This window comes from Capricornis sumatraensis, chromosome 2, assembly GCF_032405125.1.
Source record: "Capricornis sumatraensis isolate serow.1 chromosome 2, serow.2, whole genome shotgun sequence".
In the NCBI taxonomy this organism is placed as follows: domain Eukaryota; kingdom Metazoa; phylum Chordata; class Mammalia; order Artiodactyla; family Bovidae; genus Capricornis; species Capricornis sumatraensis.
In genome coordinates, this window is record NC_091070.1 from 51,850,415 (window position 1) to 51,872,237 (window position 21,823).

At 45.0% G+C, this 21,823-nt stretch overlaps 1 protein-coding gene across 2 annotated transcripts in view; it reads left to right on the top strand.

The window, feature by feature from the left end:
* The first annotated feature begins 3,244 nt into the window (after positions 1-3,244).
* The window catches only part of FAM81A (family with sequence similarity 81 member A), an 83,209-nt gene continuing 64,630 nt past the window's right edge, over positions 3,245-21,823 (top strand). For both annotated transcript variants that reach the window (XM_068964829.1, XM_068964828.1), the window contains exon 1: positions 3,245-3,290. The gene's annotated coding sequence lies outside the window, so the exon portion shown is untranslated. The remainder of the gene's footprint in view (positions 3,291-21,823) is intronic.

Genomic DNA, 21,823 nt, shown 5'->3' on the forward strand with positions numbered 1-21,823 from the left:
AAGAGTGACCCACACCTGCTGCTGCATTTTCCTAGCAGCCAGCCTTTTCTTAACCCACAGCAGTCCGATAACTCAAAAATACCTATGAAGGTCATCAGTGACCTTGTAGTCCCTAAATCTTCTTGACTTCTGTGGGACTTGTCACCTGAATCTTTTCGCCTAGAGGCTCTCTGAGATCATCCCTAGTGTCTCTTATTCTTCCTCATTGTTCCCTTTGTGGGAACCCTCTTCCACTTCCTGGTTCCTAGATTTAACCATCGCTTGTGGGTAAATCCTTTGGCACTTTATTATTGGTGAAGAACATTGTGTGACACACCTCACAATGGATCCCGACACCCCACTGAATTATAAGCCTTAGTTGAGAATTGCTGACTAGAAGATAAAGTGTTAACCACCCTGCAGGGCTCACCATATACTTGGCCTGTTTTCCAGCCTTTTTACAAATACCAGTTTGACCTATACAATCCCTTGACCTGTCCCTGGATGAGCCTGTTCACTGGCCTCAGAAAAGCCCCTTATATTGTATCTTCATGACTTTTTTTGGTGCTGAAACACAAGTAGGACCAGAACTCAGTTGTGGGAATTCTTTGGTGGTCCAGTGTTTAGGACTCCATGCTTCCATTTCAGGGGACATGGGTTCAATCCCTGGTCAGGGAACTCAGATTCCACGAGTCATAAATCACTTAAAAAAATCTCTACAGCATCTAGCAAAATATATTGCACTTGTTATTTGTATTTAATAACTGGTAAACAGTACGATAGCCATCAAGTTTATAAAATTGCTCTCTTTGATGAAATTATTTTTGGCAATCTTTGCCAGTATCAAATAATTTGTAATACACAGCTTTTTAATTTAATGCAAAAAATCCATTTCCTGTAATGAGTCACAATCAAACAATCCTGGAAAAACAGATAGTTCTTTGAAATTTATCCTACAGAAATAGTTTGAGCTGGAAAAAAATAAGGTAGGCTTAAATCATTGTGCACTGTGTCTCCTCAGGAGCCAAAACATGTCACCTGAACAGGGGTTAAAAAAAAGGTCAGAAGTGGGAAGTCATGGTGCTAATTCAAGGCTACTATGAAACTTCAGGATTCCTATTAAGGAATTCAAAGTTTGAAAGAGCTACAATTAAGTGTCTTCTTATTAATGAATCTTTTAAAATTTTGGATTCTATTTATGCTATTTGATATGATTTTTAAAAAGTCAGAATAAAATGGTGTATATATGTAGCAAGGGCCCTCACTCACCAGGTCTCCTTCTTCTCTACCCTTGAGAGTGATGGAGTCTTGTGGCAAATACAGCACACAGTTATGCTTCAGAGGCGGCAGAAGTACAAGAGAGAGTTTTCTCTGTTTTATAGGTGCTCTACTAGGATTTTAAAGATGCAGCTGCTCTCCTAGGAAGTCAGGAATGGGTGTCCTGCAGCTCTGTATCAAGGGGAAGTGGTAGAACGGAGCTGGGACCAGGGCAGAGAGTGGAACAGTAAGGGGAGAGGGATGAGGCAAAGAGGACTTTCATGTGCCCGTCTGAGATGCACACCTTACTACAGTAACCTCATCAAAGTAACCACTGTGAACCTTTCCTGAGACTCTTCATGATGGGCTCTGGGTTTGAATGAGTACTTTCTGATAAGACCTGCACATCTTTCCAGACATAGCAGCCGGTTATGTATGTTTCAAATATATTTTCAGTGCCAAAAACTTAGTGCAAAACTGCGTGATACTGTTATCACCATGACATAGCATTGAATTCCATATGTATTTACTGGGTGCATTCCATGTGCCAGGCAGTGGGAATCAAAGGGAAAAAAGGAAAGAATAATCACTGAACTAAAGGGATGCTCCTAGGTTAGATCTTCACACCACAAGTCTCAAGGTCATGCACTCTCCTTATGGCAATGGCAGTTTCTAGGGTGTCGTTATTTGACTGATGTGTCTCTTGCTGTAGGCTCTATGAGAACAGAAATCTGTTTCTCTTTTTCTTCTTCACCATTATGTATTAGGGCTAACTAAGCACAGTTTCCAGCATTTGACAAGCATCCAATAAACTGTTCCCTGAACGTTGTGGATGCATTAACCCTTTATGCGGGTATTATTCCGTTTTATACGTATGGAAACGGAATATCCAAGACCACACAGAAATCACTGCTGGAGAGAGGATTCCAGAATAGCTCAGCCTGACTCCACAGCTCAGGGTCTGTCTACAAGGTCCTACTCCTTTCCCTGGATTGGAGAGGCTGCGACTGGTAGGGTAGACGGATATGAACACCTGTACTGGGTAAATACTAGCGACGTGAAAGAGATGTGAACCGGGGGCGGCGAGGCGGGCATAGGTGGGGGTCCCCAACTCTGCCACATCCCGCCCACGGACAGGAAGCAAAATTCTGAGTGGATCGGCTTGTGCATCCTGCTCAGAATCCACGTTGAGAGGAAGGTGGAAAGAGTTAGGAGGCTCTGGGAAGGGGATGAGGTAGAAGGGAGGAGGAAGGGAGGTGAAGAAGACGGGTGGAGACAGATCTTTCTTGCTTTCGCGTCTGCTGCAATAAGACACCATCCCTGGTCCCGGTGGCGAGTGTCAAGGTGATTCATTAAGATGTCACTTGGCCGCCTCGAGGGTTACTTAGCTCCCCTGCACAGGTGGGGCGTCAACGCAGAAGCTGTTTTCCAGACAGTGGCCTCATAAAATAACTTCTCCCCGATGCGGAAGAAAGAGGATGGGGGGAGATAATAACGCTGTTTGTGGGAAAGAGGTTTGGTAAAGGGACGTGAGGGCTCTGAGGAGAATTACAGTGCAGCCACCACGGCTATTATCTTAATCAGGCACCATTTCAACACCTCTGCCTTCAAGTCAAGCAGCCCTACAACAGGATTTATTTTCCAATAAGCGAAATCCCCGCCCGCCGACTCGGAGTCGCTGGGCTGCGAGCTGGGTGGGAAACAGCAGCCGGAGAGGCTATTTTGGGTGTGGGAACGCGGAGGGAGGAGGGGCGGCGCCGCGGGGCCGGGCGCGGGCGCGGGGAAAGCCTCCAGCTCGGGCTGCCACGGCAACCGCGTCCAGGCAACGCGCCCGGAAGCCGCTCGGGCGGCGCGCGGCGGCTCGCGCCCCCCGGGAGCCGCGAACCCGGCCGGGCCGCGCGCCGGGCCAGGCGGCAGGCGCGCGCTGATTGGACGGCGCTCCCCGCGGCGCGGGCCCGCAGCCGGGCGCCCCGCACAGCCCGCGCTAGCGGCCGCCGCACCCAGCCGCGCCGGCGAGGACATGGGCAGCCGCGGCGCGCCCGCCCCCCGCGCCGGTGAGTGCGGCGTCCCGGACCCCCGCCCGGGCTTCTCCGGTCCCCCGTGGCGGGAGCGCCCGGGGCCCGCTGGTGACCTTGGGACGGCCCCCGGCGTGAGGTGGGCCAGGCTTGGGGGAGAGAGAGCTGAGTGTGGCCCATGTGACTTGCTGCCGGCGAGAGGGTTAACTGCATGCTGACGCGAAGGGATGAAGTTGGGCACCGAGCGCGACTGGCATTGCATTTTTGCGGGGGCCGGGGGAGGTTGCATGCTGGCATACCAGCAGAAGCCCCGAGGGACTGTTTGGGGGAGCTGGGGTGGAGCACACATTCCCAGGGGCAGTATTCCCAGTCAGCTGTCCCGCTACTCAGAGCTGAGTGACCTTCGGTGGATTCATCTCTCTGCCCCCTCCCCACCCTTCTCTCATCTTTAAAAGGAGGGGCTCGGGTTCTTTGCAGTTCCTGGGTGCTGCCATGGTACTGTGAGCTGAGAAGGGTCCCCCAAGTACTGCAGGTGCCGGACATACAAGCCTTAGCCATGTTAATTCTACCAGGAGTTTCCATTAATTTGCTCTCAAAGTGGTAAGATATGTTATCGTTTTGTGAAAGATTGTGGAGAGAAAGCAGTGGCTTGATTAGAGAGTGGCTTCTCATGATGCCCAGGTAGCCTCTTCGGTGCTCTAAAGTCGTGAAGAAAATCAGGGTTAAAGCTCCTAAGTTCTTGTTTCCTGTAGTTAATCTAATAGGAAAGTTTGTATCTGAACAGGTAGAATCAAAACCCAATAGTGGCAGGCAGCAGCAAATTAAGTGAGTCATTTCTTCAGTATGCACGAGGTTGTGTGTGTGCGCGCGCGTGCTTGTGTGGCTGCGCTCACGCCCTCATCTTAAAGTCTGTGTGTCAGTGTCAGAAATTGTTTCATAGGAGTAAGCAGAAATAATGCTCGAATGATTTGAATCCACAAAAGTGCAGCTCTCTGAGAAGCAGGGGTGAATGTTTCCGCCTGTTCTTTAAATGAGTTGGGTTTGTGAAGGTAACTAAGCTTTTACTGAGAAACCTCCCTAGCATTTGCCCACTGGGGTATGTTGGGGGGTGGGTGGGTAGTAGTGCTCCTGAGACTCAGTCAGTTGTATCACCTCTTCTGTCCTTGACGTTGGCTGGGGCCCGTTTCTATATTCTCAGTTCATGAATTTCTCTCTTCCTGGGAGAGGGAAGGGAGGCAAAGCCCTGTCCGGCTTTCTGCTCCAAAGCAAACCTTGATATTCCTTCCAGTGTGATTTCATCTGCATAAAAATGTGGTTTGGGAAGACAAATTTTCCAGTGTTAATGAATAAGCTTCTGCAAGCTTGTTTACCCGAAGGTTTAGTAATCTTAAATGGTTTACATATTAGAAATCCGATAGCATTCAGATACCAAATCATTACTGCCCAAGAATCCGGCCACTAAGCCCTAGGAATCCTTTAATGAATCACACCTCATTACCCTTGGATCCCTTAGTAACCAACTATTCAGCCTCCTGTCCTGTAGGCTGCTAGCCTGTGTGTCTCCAGCCTGCCTTTCAGTCTCTTGTTTTTGTACCTCCTGCAGCCACATGCCTTTGTGGTCATTTTGCTGCAGCTGAGTCCATCTCCTGTCCCTTCCCTAGCTCCAGAGGCTGAGTGAACAACTTCCCTGAGAACATCCCTCTCTCATCTCACTGGTGCAGGGACTGGGTTTTCTCTTGCTTCCCAGTGCCGCCTCCAAACCATTAACCCATCCCTAACAGTCTTCTCTCTTACAGTTCTTGCCGTCTGCTTGTGCTCCATACCCTCCTTCTTATTGTCTGAGTCAGTGCTTGCCCAACCTAGTGGCTCTTCAGAATCACCTGGAGCACTTTGAAAAACATGGCGCTTCGACTCTCCCAAACATACCGCATTGGGAGGACCTAAACATTTTAATTCTAAAGGACCTAGACATTTTAATTTTAAAACAAACCTTAAAAGAAGGAAGAGGAGGGGAAAGAGAGATGGGAAGGGGAAAAGAAAACTCCTCAGGTGATTCTGATATACACCCGAGTTTGGGAATTAACTACAAATTGGTGCTTGCCAAGGGCATTTGCCATCTGCCTCTGTGGGAATTGAAACCAGTGTTACTGCAACTGTGTGACCTTCGACATGTCCTAAAGGGAGCTGGTGGGGGTGGGGAGGTAGAGAACAGGAATGAGGCAGTCTGTGCTTTGGGAAAACTGGCAGAACAGGTCTTCGGATAGTTAGATATTTTCAGGAACTGATTTTATGAACCCAATCCTTGCATCTCCTCATATCTAGAAAAGCACTTAATCCCTTCATGGTGACATCAGTTCCTTGTGACTAGCAAAAAACCTTGGCAAAGATAAGTTCTTGTTTATGTGAACTCTTCCTTTACCGAAAAGTGAACTGATGTGCCAGTTGCTCAGTCGGGTCCAACTCTTTCTGACCCCATGGACTGTAGCCTGCAAAGCTCCTCTGTTCATGGGAATTCTTCAAGCAAGAATACTGAAGGGGGTTGCCATTTCCTTCTCCAGGTGACCTTCCCGACCTAGTGATCGAACCCGGGTCTCCCGCATTGCAGGCAGACGCTTTACCTTCTGAACCACCAGGGAAGCTTCACCAAAGTCGTATATATTGACCTTCTCCCCCTACCTCTTTGGAATAGTTTCTCAAAGCTATCTCAGGTGCTGCCCCCACCCCCACCCCACCCCCCCCCCCCCCCGGCTGCAGTCCTCTTTCTGTGCCCAATAAAACTTAACTCGAAACTCTCACATTGTACATTTTTTCTAAGTCGACAGAATCATTTCAGTTGATGCAACAAAAAAAAAAATTAACAAACAAACATGATTAATTAACTTGGTTCTCTTTTCTACCTTGTTTCTCGCCGGTGATTTTGGTGTTTATGTTGAGGTTCTGTTAATTCACCAAGTTCTTGAAGGTCATTCCTATCAACGTCTGTGGCCTTAGTTTCCACATTAATAGCTCACTTCTTGGACTTGTGTAGTCATGGGAATTTTTTCCACCTTCAAGATCTGGAACTTGGATGTCAGTTTTCCTGGCGGATTTTTCCCACCTACTACACCAGACTAACCATCACTGAGGACTCTGGTCTCTTAGTCACCTGCTGTGCCAATCCTTCTACAGCTCCATTTCTCTGTTTGGAGAATATACTTCCCAACCATTTTGGTTTTGTCTGGAATCCCAAATCCTTTGTCTTAACATGTTGGGCTTCTCATATTCCAGTCGTCAGTTCAAAATCACCCTCAACATCTGCTTTTTCTGCTCCCAGTCTGCCATGTTATCTGCCAAGTTATCACAAAGACCTTTGCACTGGTCCCACTGCAGATTTATGCTAGCTCTAATTTCACCTAGGTCTTACTTTTCTGTTAAAAAAGAACTCCATCTTTTATGAAATCCCAGCTGCGTTTCTTTAGAGGTGATGCCAGACTTTTCCATTCCTTAAACATCCAGTCAGTTTCCTTCCCTTTTTTTTTTCATTGATGAAATTAAGGATGTTTACACTGGAGCTAACTGCCCTCTGCTTTAATGTAAGTTTCCACTGTATCCTCTTCACTACCCCAAGCATTCTTTTTTTTAATATATATATATATATATATATTAGTTATTTATTTGGCTGCATCAGGTCTTAGTGAAGCATGTGGGATCTTTTAATTGAGGCATGTGGGATTTAGTTCCCTGAGCTGAGCCCCCTGCACTGGGAACTTGAAGTCTTAGCCGCTGGACCACCGGGGAAGTCCTTAAGCATTCTTTCTTAATTCTTCTTTGACCTTCTTTATTTTCTTCATCTGAGGAAGAAAATGTCTGTCAGTCCCTTACCCAAGATTAACTTGTGCGCTCTGCATGCGGTATCCTCTGGGCTTTCCCCGATCCTTCTTGCCTCTTTCGGGAACTTGCTCCATTTGTTATTCCCTTTCTCTAATTTCTTTGGTTCCTCCTTACTCAGTCCCAGCCTTCGAGCTCCACTTTTAGCCAGATTTTGCTCAGCTCCCCCAGATGCCTTCAGACTTCCATTTCCAGCCCTGCCTTCTGAATTTCATTCAGAATTTTTTTTAAAAAGAATTTTATTTATTTATTTTTAGCTGTGCTGGTTCTTCATTGCTGCATGATCCTTTCCCAGGTCGCGGAGATCGAGGGCTACTCTCTCGCTGCCGTGCATGGGCTTCTCATTGGGGTGGCTTCTCTTGTTGTGGAGCAACAGGCTCTCAGGCGTGCAGACTTCAGTAGTCGCGGCTTTCAGACTCTAGAGCATGGGCTCAGCAGTTGTGGTGCGCAGTCTTAATTGCCTGCGGCATGTGGAATCTTCCCAGATCAGGGATCGAACTCGTGTCTCCTGCATTGGCAGGTGGATTCTTTACCACTGATCCGCCAGGGAAGCCCCATTCAGAATATAATACCCAGAAACCCAGCTATTTTGTCTCTAAAGAGCTCTTCCTCCTAGCTTCCTTAATCTTTTTTCCCTTTTTAACTTCTTATTTTGAAATAATTCAGATTTACAGAAAAGTTGCAAGAGTGATTTAAATAATTCCTGTATACTTTTCATCCAAATTCTATAAATATAACTGTTTACCACACTTGCTTTTTCTTTCTCACGCATTCACTCTCTCTCTACACACATACACGCACACATCATGCACAGACTCGCACATATATATTTGTCATTTTTCCTGAAACTTCAGAGTAAGTTATAGACATGATGCCACTTTACCTCCCTCTCCAATATGTCAGTGTATAGTTCCTTAAAAGAGACGTTTTCTGACATAACAAGCAGCAGAATCAGTACATTAACATTGATTCTGTTGGTACTATTATCTATTCTATAGACCTTTTTAAAGTGTCACCAAAAGTCCTAATAACATGTTTTAGAGCAAAAGAAGGGGAAAAATCTTTAAAACCACACACACACGCACACAGACACACAGACAGACACACACAGACACACAGACACACACACACACACGCCTCCTACTTGTCCAGGATCCATTCCAGGACCTTGTGCTGTTCTAGTTGCCTTGTTCACTGCTTTTATTCTGGACAGTTCCTCAGTCATTCCCTTGTCTTTCGTGATCTCGGCACTTAGGAAGGGCAAGGCTGGTGGTTTTGTAGAATACCCTCTAACTTGGGTTTGCAGTTCTCTTGCAGTAGATCCAGGTTATCCATCATCAGGGAAGCCTCCTAAAGGGAGATACTGTCTCCCTCTTGGTGCACTGACATGATTTCCGTGCTGTCGTCACGCTCTCTGTGACCTGCTTTTCCTCTCTTGGGTTATTCTGACTTTACTCTTCACACCCCTCCATGCAGCCGGTTGCTGAGTGGTGCAGCGCCCCCTGCACCATCTCCCTTAGGGTGTCCCTTCCTCCATTCCTCCTTTCTGTCCTGTTGTGGAGTCCAGGCCTCTGTACGTGGTCCTGGTGACGGTTCCTCATGGCTTACCACCAGGAGCCCCTGTACATGTCAGTTTTCACCAGTCAGTACTTCCTCTGCTCTGTCCTCGCTCCACCTTTTCTCAACCTGTCCTGCCTTTACTTGATCCACCCCTTTGAATATCCCACTCACGTGCCTGATTCTCAAATGCATTTCTGGCTGGCCCAGTTCAAACCCATCCTGCCTCTTGTCTGGAGGCAGCCCCACCCCTCAGCTAGTACGAGCCTCTTCATTCCTGCACGGTGGCTTGTCTGTTCTAGTTCCCTGTTGAAGCGAAGCTCTTGAGTGCGGGGGCTGTGTCTTATTCAGCACTGCAGAGGCTCAATGAGTATTTGTTGACTGGACTAACTGACTTGATTAAAATCATTAAGCAAAGGCGCAGGCTGACCTTAGAGTTATCTGCCATGTGGTACATGGTGGTGGGTGTGAAACCTGTGCTTTACTCCAGGAGTCAGGTGGGTGTGGGCTCAAAGTAAGGCCTCCTAGCAAAATGATGCGTAATTCAGAAAGGTATTTCCATGTTGTAAGTGGAGTAAATGATTCTCTCCCGATGACATCTTAACTTTGCATCTACGTGTCAAGACAAAGAGAGGGCAGACTGGCTTGAAAAAGAGTAGAGAAACCTACCAGCATATTAAAAATGGCCTGTCTATTTCTTCACACCCAAAGTGAGCAGCTGAATGTGTGAGGAGCAGTTTCTCAGGCTCACATCCTCCCTCGAGCCCTGGAACCACCTGTTCTCTCCTCCCCATTGTCTGGCCTTCTCCCTTGGTCCCGTGAGCACTGCCTTTCTCCCTCCACGCTCCCTTCCCTGGCTCCTCTTCCTTATTTCACTCTTTCTGCCTGTTCTATCTCTTAATAAATCTGTGTTCTTTCCTCTTCCTAGTTTGATGATTTTATTTTTTGACTTCTTGGATACCATTTGACATTCCGTGGGTTTTTAACATAGAAACAGGTGAAAAAGGATAAAACAATGGCTTTGTACTTCGGTGGGTTTTTTTTTTTTTTTTTTGATCCCATCCCCTCCAAGGGTCAGGCTTCCCAGGTGGCACAGTGGTAAAGAATCCACCTGCCAATGCAGGAGAGCCGAGTTCTTCCCCTGGGTAAGGGAGATCCTGCGGAGCAGGAAATGGCCACTCTGTCCAGTATTCTTGCCTGGGAAATCCCATGGACAGAGAAGCCTGGCAGGCTACAGTCTGTGGGGTCACAGAGAGTCAGACATGATTGAGCACACACATACCCCCAAGCGTCAGAAGTTCTTGGTATTTGAAAATGTAGTTATCAGTGATAATGAAATTTTGTTTTTTCTTTGCTGCACAGTATGTGGGATCTTAGTTCCTCCAACAGGAATCAAACCTGTGCCCTTGAAGTGGAAGCATAGAGTCTTAACCACTGGACTGCCAGGACAGTCCTGAAAATGGTTTATTTGATTATCTTTCTGCTACAGCAAGAAAATTACCAGGAACATACTGGTTGATAAACATCGAAAGACCTGAAGTTTTCAGTCTCTGTTAAGGCAAAATTGGTATTTGTGCTTAACAATCTGATCGCAGGATGGTGAGTTGTCGAGGTTACTGGAACCACAGTATTCCTCCTCGTGATGTGCCTCACTGGCTGGCTGTGGTCAGCCTTTTTTCTGTCCTAAGAACGCTTTTGTGTGGATGACGTCTTTGGATAGAGTAGCTACAGAAGTGAAGGCAAGAGATTCTGCTGCTTGACTGAGTGGGGCTGGAATAACAGGCGTGTTTATGTGGGAGAGAATGAGTAGGGTTGCTTTTGCACTATGAAATTCTTAAAATTGTTTTACCAGGAAGATGTTATTCAGAAACCTCTGGTGCCTTCAGCTCATTTTTTGTTTATTTCAGATTTCTTTTTTTCCCCCTGGTTTTAATTATCTCTAGAAGAGCTCAGGAGGCCTCCCATGCTCTAAAATAGTTATAATATTAATGTGCTGAACTCAAGTCATTCCTCCAAATAAAAGAGTCTCTCACAGACCCCTGTATTCAGCAGAGAAGTCCAGCCCCTTCCCGCTGTGTGTGAGGAAAAGGGCAGAGACCGGAGGCTGGATCTTTCTTGCCATCCCCAATCCTTAGCTTTTCAGCCAGAGATTCGTGTCGGGTACAACCCCAGAGTCACGACTAGCGTTGTGTCTGTGTGAGTATAGAGTCATGATGCCTTCCCTTCTTCTGTTCCATCCTGGATGCATCGGAGGTGGAGGTGGTTTAGGAGGGAGAGCGTTTATGCTGGTTTTTAATAATACTTTTTCTGTTCTAGCTGGTGCATTTGGCAGATTCCCTTTTTAACACTCAGTAATGTGTATTCTCTAATGCCTTCTCTAATGCTAGAAAGAAAAGTTGCCAAATATAGCTGTTGATCATACTAAAACATCCGAAAGGTAATACGAACACACTTGTGGTGTGGGTGTGGGCACGGGTGAGAGCCTGTCTCAGTGCAGGGGACCCTGAAGCAGCCTGCTGAGCTCACAGCTGGAAGGGACCTTGAGTCAGCAATTGATATGTCACTTGGGCAGGGCCACCAACTAATTAGAACGATGGGCCTTACGAAGGAAGGACCAGCAAGTGAAGAAATGTTTATCAGCATCTGTGTAGGGACACTGTACTGAGCTTCCGGGGGTTACAGACTCACGGGCTATGTAGTCTTTGCTGCCCCCCAGCAGCTCAGCTGGGGAAACAGAATCCAGGAGAAGTTCAAATAACAATAGAAGATTTAAATAGCATTTCAAAATAGCTGTTATTAATAGATGGGAACAGAAACCAATCTGTTTTTGCAGGGGTTCTCCTAAAATTGTTAGCATCATTTTAAGCTGTGCAGAGTGTCATTTTAAGCTGTGCAGAGTGGATTAGAGCAGCATTGTGGCCATCCCTTGGGTTCCAGGGGTCCTGGTGATTTCAGTTTCCACTCATGAATCCCTCTGGACCTGCCAGAGTCACATGTGTGCTGGAGATTTACGAGATCCCATCAGTTATGCAATGGTCCCGGCCTTGACCGGAAGGCCACTGTAAATACTTTGAATGTTTTGAAGTTCGTTTTTGCAGGGGTCAGAAATACAGCCACGCTTCACCTTTCCAGTCTCAACAGAATTCTGGTGAATGCACTAGCGTGGAGGGGAAAGGAAAGAATTCTTGCAAAGTGGAATCAAGGCCATTTGCACAAAAGTAATTGAAAATATCTGTCTTGGGACCCTGTGGCAGAGTTGGGTGGGAGGGAAATCTCACTCTCCCTGGAGCCTAATGCATTTGGAATGCTGTGCTGGTGTCTCTCACTGGGCAGCCCAGAGCCTGAAATAAGGGTGATCAGGGGCTCCATGAAGGCTTTAATGAGGGTCCTGGGCGCAAATCTCATTTGGTGTCCACAGGTGTGTACTAGGTCACTTCAGTTGTGTCCAACTCTTTGCGACCCCATGGACTGTAGCCTGCCAGGCTCCTCTCCTGGGATTCTCTAGGCAAGAATACTGGAATGGATTGCCATTTCCTTCTCCAGGGAATCTTCCCACCCCAGGAATTGAGCCACATCTCTTTTAAGTCTGCTGCATTGGCCCACAGGAAATAGGTACAAATTAGCAAACTGGGAGTTGTTCAGCTGATACAGAATTTCAGTTTTAGAAGATGAAAAAGTTCTAGAGATCTGTTGTACAGCACTGTGTGAGTAGTTAACACTGTGTTGTAAACTTACAAATGTTTAAGGTAAATGTTATTACATGTTTTTAACCACAGTAAAAATTGAACAGTAAACTTACTTTAACTGAACCATTTTGTCTGTTAAATCCAGGATCAGTTGTGTTTTCTTGGTTTTGATAGCTAGAAATGGGCGATTTCTGCAGTTTTTGTTTGGATGTCTTCTCATTGGTTCATTCTTTTATGCAATAAATTTTTACTTAAAGTTTTGTCTTGAAAATAGTACACTCATTGAAGTATTTTGAAAAGAAGGAAAAGTAGAATAGAAATGTATCCAGTGCCATTATTTATATATTGATTTATTTCTTTGCACTATTAAAAAAAAATTTTTGTAGTAGGACTTATAACTTGAACCCCTGCCACAGTCTCCAGAATGGCTGAGGGATTTCTGGGTTGCTGGTGTAATGTGCTGTTGAAAAAAATGTTAGGCTGTGTCAGGTAAGCTTCATTTGCCATTGACCTAACCCACTCCAGTGTTCTTGCCTGGAAAATCCCAGGGACGGAGGAGCCTGGTGGGCTGCCGTCTATGGGGTCGCACAGAGTCGGACACGACTGAAGCGACTTAGCAGCAGCAGCAATGTGTCCAAAGAGGGACGTTTTGGTATGAGGATGCCTAGCATCCTAGAGGGAGAAGGCAATGGCACCCTACTCCAGTACTCTTGTCCGGAAAATCCCATGGACGGAGGAGCCTGGTGGGCTGCCGTCTATGGGGTTGCTAAGAGTCGGACACGACTGAGCGCCTTCACCTTCACTTTTCACTTTCATGCATTGGAGAAGGAAATGGCAACCCACTTCAGTATTCTTGCCTGGAGAATCCCAGGGACGGGGGAGCCTGGTGGGCTGCCGTCTATGGGGTCGCCCAGAGTCGGACATGACTGAAGTGACTTAGCAGCAACATCCTAGAGGCTGTGTAAGGCTTTATGACGGGCTTCCCAGGTGGCACTAGTGGTAAAAACCCACCAGCCAGTGCAGGAGGTGCTGGAAACACAGGTTCAATACCTGGTTGGGAAGATCCCCTGGAGAAGGGTATGGCAACTCACTCCAGTATTCTTGCCTGGAGAACCCTTGGACAGAGGAGCCTGGTGAGCTATAGTCCATAGGGCTGCAAAGAGTCAGACACTACTGAAGTGACTTAGCATGCAAACATGCAAAGCCTTATAACATTCCATCCTTTGTGACTTACCCAGATTTCCCCCAGATCCACCTCATAACCATAATGCATCTACCTCCCAAAGTATGCCAACCCAGTATATTTTAATAAAGATGCTCATTTCTTCTCCAAAATTCTGACCAGGTGTTGGGAGAGGGAAACTGCCTGTCTCTAAGTAGGAGACAGGGGATGCTTATTTGTGCGCATAATTCAGAGACATTCCCCGAGTCTGCACTCTGTCTTAATTTATGGAAAGCTCTTTGACTTTCTTATCAATCTGGATACTTTGGCTTTGAAAGTCATCATCTCTGGCCTCAGTTGCACAGCCCTCTTCCTCTTCCTTTTACTGAAAACACATCATTTGCTCAGATACGGGCTCTTCACACCACAGAACAATATTAGTGATTTGGCACAGAGTGGGGTGGGTTGGGAAAGCAGCCCCAAGTGGCAAGAGCATGCAAGCATGCAGAGAGGGGCCCAGGGGAGTCTGATGGGAGAGGGATGGAGGCAGATGAGGGTGGCCTGTGCACCCGGAAGGGCAGTAGGTGTCTTGTCCTTGATGACTCATCCATCCCTGCTGGCCCCAGGTTGGGCAAGTGCCCCACCTTAGAGAGGTAGAGGAGAGGGAGGTGGCAGAGGTAGAACTTAAAAATTAATGGGGTCCTCTAAATAAAATGTTTGCACCACCTAAATTATGGTGCCATGGAGTAAAGCTCTGTTTCCAGGCCCTGGTTATGGTTTTATATAGTATTGAAAATCCATTTTCAAATCTTGTTCTTAAAAAAAAAATAATCCCTAACATGATAGACAGTAAATCTTTTCCATGTTACTTCATACTCTTTGTAACCATTATTTTAAATAGCTATAGATATCCTTTTGAGTGGGTGTGCCATATTTTAATTTTCATTTCAGTTCAGTTACTCAGTCGTGTCCGACTCTTTGCAACCTCATGGACTGCAGCGTGCCAGGCTTCCCTGTCCATCACCAACTCCCAGAGCTTGCTCAAACTCATGTCCATCGAGTCGGTGATGCCATCCAACTATCTCATTCTCTGTCATCCCCTTCTCCTGCCTTCAGTCTTTCCCAGCATCAGGGTCTTTTTCAATGAGTCAGTTCTTCACATCAGCTGGCCAAAGTATTGGAGCTTCAGCTTCAGCATCAGTCCTTCCAATGAATATTCAGGACTGATTTCCTTTAGGATTAACTGGTTGGATCTCCTTGCAGTTCAAGGGACTCTCAAGAGTCTTCTTCAACACCACAGTTAATTTTAATTTACTACTCTTTTATTGGCGGACATTTAACCAATAGGTGTTTATAGAGATGTTAACGTTTAGATAAGATCACATATTAAGTATGGAAAGAGGCATGAAGGGTAGAGATTTGATGGAGATTAGTTACTGTTGCCTTGTAATTCTAATCTGGTGCTCCCCAGAATGTACAGGGCAAGTCTGAGTTCTGTGCATGTCCTTGAAGGACTAACAGTTTGACTCCCTTTAAGCTCATGGTCTTTACAGATTTGTGTTTTTTTTTTTAAGGTGGGGATAGGAGGAACTACTACTTTCTTTTTCAGTGATATAATGACAACTAAATTGAAAAACTAAAGTGTTATACATTGAGTTGAAGCCTCCTGTAGTCCTCTGTCTCCCACTGAGAGATGAATATGACCCTGATTTGGTGTTGGTCATTTCCTTGTTCATCTTTAGATATTATAGATTTGGCAGGTTAATTAGCACATTTTAAACCTTTATGGTGTCATAAATGTCAGCCTTTAAAATGTCATCATCATGTCCATATCCTTCTTCAGCTTGCTTTTTTACTTAATATGTTTGTGAGATTCATTCATTTTGGACTCGTCATTGTAATCCAATTTTCCCACAACTACTAATTCTTTCATTTCATGACTGTCACAGTCTATCCATCCATTTGCCTAATGATGGGTGTTCAGTTCCCCTCTCTGCCCACTTTTTTGCTCTTAGAAGACAGTGCTGCCTTAAGTATTCTAAAGGTCTCCTGTGGATGTGTGAGAAGCTTTTGGGGCAGTTCTTGGCAGTGCAATTGTTGGACCATGAGGCTTGTGTATCTTCAGCTTTCCTGGATCTTGAAGATTACTTTCCAAAGTCATGGTACTGACCCACATTCCCACCTGGCGTTCCCGTTGTCCCTAGTGTGTCCCATGTGTTCCTGTTCACACTTCACTTGCCAATCTAATGGGATTAATTGGTATTTCTTGTGTTTTTATCTCTTGCAGCAAACTAGATTTATTTCATGATTTGCTTCTGCTGGCCACAACAGAGCCAATGTTAGAAAAAAAAGTGTTAAAATTCTTATTCTTCCTACAGTATCCTTTTGAGATTTTTCTAAGCAAAGAAACCGTTTAGAAATCTATTAACAGACTTAAATGTTAGATTATGACATAGTTATTTTCTTCCCAGTAAGGAGAGCCACACCCTATATAATTTGGTATCATAATCCCAGGTGACTACACCCTCTGGCAGAGGCCAGGTAATTGCCACTCTGCTGTGTTCTGTTGGTTAAGAGCAAGTCCCAGGTTCCTCCACACTCAGGGAAGGGTTTTCACTGGTATGAATTCCTGAGAGTGAGGAGCGTGGGGGCCACCTACATAGAAGCCTGGCTTTCACAATAGGTACCATGTTGTGATCACCATGTTTCAGCATCATGGTTTAAGTATTCAGCCCTGTTAGGACAGTCAGAGACGTTCAGATTTCAGAAGACTGACTTACCCAAGTCCAAGTCTCATCAGGGGTGTCATTTCAGAGTATTGATTCATGATAAGAGTAGCTGGCTGTTAGCCTGGGCCTCGAGTTTGCTGGTTCCTGTCTTCTCCTTTTGTGCACATCCACACTGGAAACTAAACGATGTGCTTGATGAGTGTGGGCTCAGGGCAGGAGGAGTGAGCAGGATCTTCTTAGTGGTTGGTGTCACTGAGTTCTGAGAGCTTAATGCATCCCTCTCCACAATAGGGTTCTTCCTGCTGCCCCAGGTTCTTGGAAACACTGATCAGTTTAGCCTCTCGGTACTCTGCTTTTCCTAGACAAGCTTTGTGTACCATCTCCCTTTCTGGTTGCACATTCCTTCTTTTGTCAGAATATAATTCAGTTGATTAAATTCAGCATTTTGAAATGACTTCGTTTTAGTCCTCTATCCTTGAGACTGATTCACCAGCAAACTCTTATTGATCAGCTACGCGCCAGGTGCTGGGGATTGAGCTGTGGATGGTACAGCTTCCCAGGGAGCTCACAGCATAGAGCCAAAGGCTGACAGTGGGCCAGTGATCACAGGTGTGGTGACTGTTTGCCATGTTTCACTTGTAAACGTTGGCAGGACCTTGGGTTGTTCTGACAGATCTGCTGACTTCATCCCTTCTTGATTCTTTAGGTTTCGTGGGCAGAGTCTCATCTAAACTTCAGTTTTGGAAGTAGCTTGCAATTTGTCCCACTGACTTTTTAATACTACCTGTGTTATTTCATAGAACAAAGGGAAAATAAGAGACCAAAAAGTTGAACCAAACCGTAATTATAACTAGTATTTCAGTGTAAATATCCATCAGTCAGGAGCTGCCCAACAATGACAGTATGTCCATTTAATGGAATATTATGCAGGCATTAGAAATTGTGATATGTATCTTCATATATTGATAGAAAAATGTTCAGGATATAGTATCATTTAGGAAATGCAGGGTACTTATAGTATAGAGAAGGATGTCATTTTTTTTTCAAAAAAGGAAAAATTATGTATATTCTGAAAAGAGATCTCAAAAAAAGGTAAGCTGATATAAACATCAGCACTTACTGAGTGGTGATTGTCAATTTGTTCTTCATGCATTTATGTAGAGCCTAAATTTTAAAATTATTTTATTAATCATGAAAAGCATTTTTTCACTTTAAGGAAAAGTGTTCTTTAAAATGTTCCAAATTTCTACATACAAAGTGCATGTGTTGCAAGGCATTTTGTGTGTATGTGTATGTTGCTGTGGTTTTGAAAATATAAGTGATAGCAGCATGGTGTCAGTCCAGCTGTAACCTCAGCGTATATTTGTGCCAGGAGAAACAGCTTTGGCCCAGTGAAAGCGTGAAAGCAAGTACCTAATGATTTCCTCCACTAGCTCCCCACAATAAACAGCATCACTTTAAGCAAATGAATACTATTTGGTGAACTTTTTATATGGTTTAGTTTTTAAGATAGATATATTTTCTATCAGATGTGATGAAGGGATATTAACTATGGAAGTGAGAGGAAGAGCCTTTTCTGGAAGCATATCAAGTGCCCTGAGGCCAGACTGTTCCAGACACCCTGCCACCTCCTTGTGGATGATGCCTGCTGATGAAGAAGTGGGGCCCTTAGGCCCAGGTCCCTGCTGTCTTCTTTCCTGTGACGTCAAGCTAGTTGCCTAACATTTGTAGGTCTCAGTTTCCTCTGGTTAAATGGAGGTGATAAGATCAGTCCCTTCACGAATGATTGTGAGGGTGAATTCCATTAATGTCCATAAACACGCTGCTTGAGTGCCTGACTAGGGGTCAACACCCTAAAAAGGGAGCAGCTGTTAGTTCTGTGTCCCCAACCGGATAAGCTGAGGTCAGCCTGCTAGGATCATACAGTTATTGGGGGAGCCATGCTTCAAGTAAGGACCAAGAAAGGACCCCATCACCCTTGTCTTCCATGATGGAAAGGTATGTCAGACTGTAGCCATGGAAAGGGAGAGGGGAAAGGAGAGACAGTGGAGGGAAGGAAAATGGCCCATGGAAAGGGGAAGTGAAGAAGAGGGAAAGAGAAAAAAGGAAGATGGATGGAGAGGGATGAGTGGGAAAAAAGAGAGAGAAAATCAAATGACAGGAGGCAGTGAGAGGGAAGAAGGGCTGAAGAGCGATGGGGAGAAAGGAGGAAAGGGGCCCTGGGGGAACCCTCTGTTCCTCCTCCCTCCCTGGCCCCATCCCATGCCTCCTAGTCTGGATTCTGGTGCAACATCTACCACTGTGACCTCTCCCCTATTCTGAGCTGCTCTCGCAGCTGGCCATTCACCACCCTTGAGTCTTCCATCCCTGATCACTTCTCGCTGCACCCGGACAGAGTCCATGCTTGAGCCTGGCCTCTGAGATCAGTTAGGGAACACTCCCACCTGTCTTCCTAGACATGCTTTCCACTACTCTCCGCCCTCTATCTTTTCACTATTTTTAACTATAAGAAAATCAGGGTTTTTTTTTTTTTCCACCACCACGTTACAACCACTTTATTCATAAATGCTTTGCCCTTTTTTTTTTTTTTTAAATTCTGACACTTGGTAGAACATATCAGTGCTGTATTTTAATAGTAAACTGAAAAACTAAATTTTAATTTTTCTGTAAAAATTATCATTTTAATTTGTTCATGTATCATTTTACATTAAAATAATACTCTAGTGTCATCTTGCTTAGAAAAATAGAACTATTGCTTGGCATGAACATCTCCTTTTGTCATTAAAATATCATATATGTGTATCTGAGAATATATATACATATGTATGTACCTAGAATCTTCCTAACCACAAATAAGTGTTCTGGTTTAGATAATAGCATTTTCCTTTACTCTTATGTGAACCTCCAAATTCTGTTGATACATTGCATATATTAGGCATTGAGATTTTGTTTTTTCTTATTTCTTTTAATTCTCCTGTCCTTGCTTCACCTACCTGTCTCTTCCCTAAATTTTCCAAAGTTTCTAACCTCATAAACTGGAGTTTGATACTGTAACAGTGAAACATGGCACAATCAAAACAGTGTACCACCTAGACCTGCCTGTTCACATTACAGACCCAGTCGTGTGCTAGAGGGCAGATTTATAAACTGCGCAGGAGCTGAAAACTTAAGGCAGTGGGCAGAACTGACAGTGGGAAGATTTGGAAAGAATATTTGAGATGTCACTTAATCCAATGACTTTGAATCCAATTCAAAATCCGATGTTTATTATGAATCCTTACTTATTGGCAATACAGATCGCCAAAGATTGTTCTAAAAAGAACACTAACCAACTAAGACACCTGACAGATAAACACATCTGCCACACTCATGAAAGGGGCGCCAGTTCGGAACAGACCTCAGTATGTGTTGTGGACTCATGCCTTGGGACATTTTCTGTCACGGAGAGTGCACAGTGCTTGGTTTGTTACAGGGAGATGTGTTATTGAAAAGCAATCTCAGGCAATGAGTAGTGGATAGACTTGTTTTTCAGAAAGGGGGTATGAGTGGGTTTCTATAGCTCAGGCAGGATAATTCCAGGTGGATGAAATGACCTTCGGAAAAGGGTGTTGCAAAGGTCTCCATTCATTCACAGGTATTATACTGAGTGGCTAATGTTGGGGTTGGAGTCTCAGTAGAGAATGATTCTTTTTTTAAAAAAATTTTATTTATTTGGCTGTGGCACATGGGATCTTCTGTTGTGGTGCGCAGGCTCTATGGCATGTGGGGCCTTAGTTCCCCAACCAGGGAACAAACCTGAGTCCACTGCCTTGGAAGGGGACTTCCAGTGGACCAGTAGGGCAGCCTGACGACTGTGTGTGATGTGTTTTAGTTGCTCAGTCGTGTCCGTCTCTTTGCGACCCCGTGGACTGAGGTCTGCCAGGCTTCTCTGTCCTTGGAACTCTCCCGGCAAGAATACTGGAGTGGGTTGCCATTTCCTTCTTCAGGGGATCTCCCTGACCCAGGGTTTGAACCCAGGTCTCCGGCACTGCAGGCAGATTCTGTACCACTGAGCCACCAGGGAAGCCAACTGTACGTTTAACTAAACCATAGTCTTTAATGCCTTGCGTGCGTGCATGCGTGCTAAGTTGCTTTAGTCCTGTCTGACTCTGTGCGGCCTTATGGACTGTAGCCTGCCAGGCTTATTTGTCCATGGGATTCTCCACGCAGGAATACTAGAGTGGGTTGCCATGACCTTCTCCACTCTAATGCCTTACTTGCTGCAGTTTCTGATACTGGAGTGCTAGTCATGCTCTCTTTGTGTAGATCCTTGTAGGTCAGCTCTGTGTCCCTTAAAATTTGAGGGACTTCCCTGGTGGTCCAGTGGTTAAGACTTTACCTTCTGATGCAGGGGATTCGGGTTTGACTTCTGGTCAGAGAGCTAAGGTCTCACGTGCATTATGGCCAGAAAACCAAAACATAAAACAGAAACAATATTGCAAAAAATTCAATAAAGACTTTAAAAATGGTCCACATCCAAAAGATCTTTAAAAAAGAAAAAAATATTTAATACACGCCCTTAAGTGGCATATAAGTAGGGGGAGACAGACTGCTAAACAGCTGATATATAAGTATAAATATAAAATGTAATATATAAATATAAAATATAAAACTCATAGGATAAAGAGCTGAACAATACAGACAAGCCATATTATTGACTTGAAGGGTGGGTGGGCTCTTTCAGGATGGGGGTGAGTGTCTAGGCAGGCAGGGATGGGAAGGGCATTTCTGATAGAGCACACAGGCAAAGCTATGATGGTAGTGAAGTGCATTGCATGCTAAAGGACAGTGGTGGGGAGTGTCACCATGCAGAAGGTTAGAGCTGACTGGAGGACATGACTGTGGTATGAAGTGGCCTAGGATGAGGCTGGGAGGAGTTAGGCCAGAGTATGTTGAGAGTAAAGGACATAGAGGTAAGGCGGGAATGTGGAAGAGAAAAAGTATGGCACAATCTCTCCATTCTCTGCTTTGGGAAACCCTATTCCTTCTCTTCAGTTCTTTCCTGATCTGGCTGCTAACCAGGAAGAAATCAAAGCGCTCTCCCTTTTTACCTCCCCATTTTTTTTTTAATGTTAAAAACTTGTAAATTGAGGTTTGATTGACATAGAACATTATATTAACTTCAGGTACATAATAAAATGATTTGGTATTTGTACATATTGCAAAATGATCACAATAATAAGTCTTATGTATCAACACACAGAGTTACAAAGTTTTGTATGTGTGTGGTGAAACCTAACAGAAGCAGAAGATATTAAGAAGAGGTGGCAAGAATACACAGAACTGTACAAAAAAGATCTTCATGACCCAGATAATCACGAAGGGGTGATCACTCACACTCACCTAGAGCTGGACATCCTAGAATGTGAGGTCAGGTGGTCCTTAGAAAGCATCACTATGAACAAAGCTAGTGGAGGTGATGAAATTCCAGTTGAGCTGTTTCAAATCCTAAAAGATGATGCTGTGAAAGTGCTGCACTCAATATGCCAGCAAATTTGGAAAACTCAGCAGTGGCCACAGGACTGGAAAAGG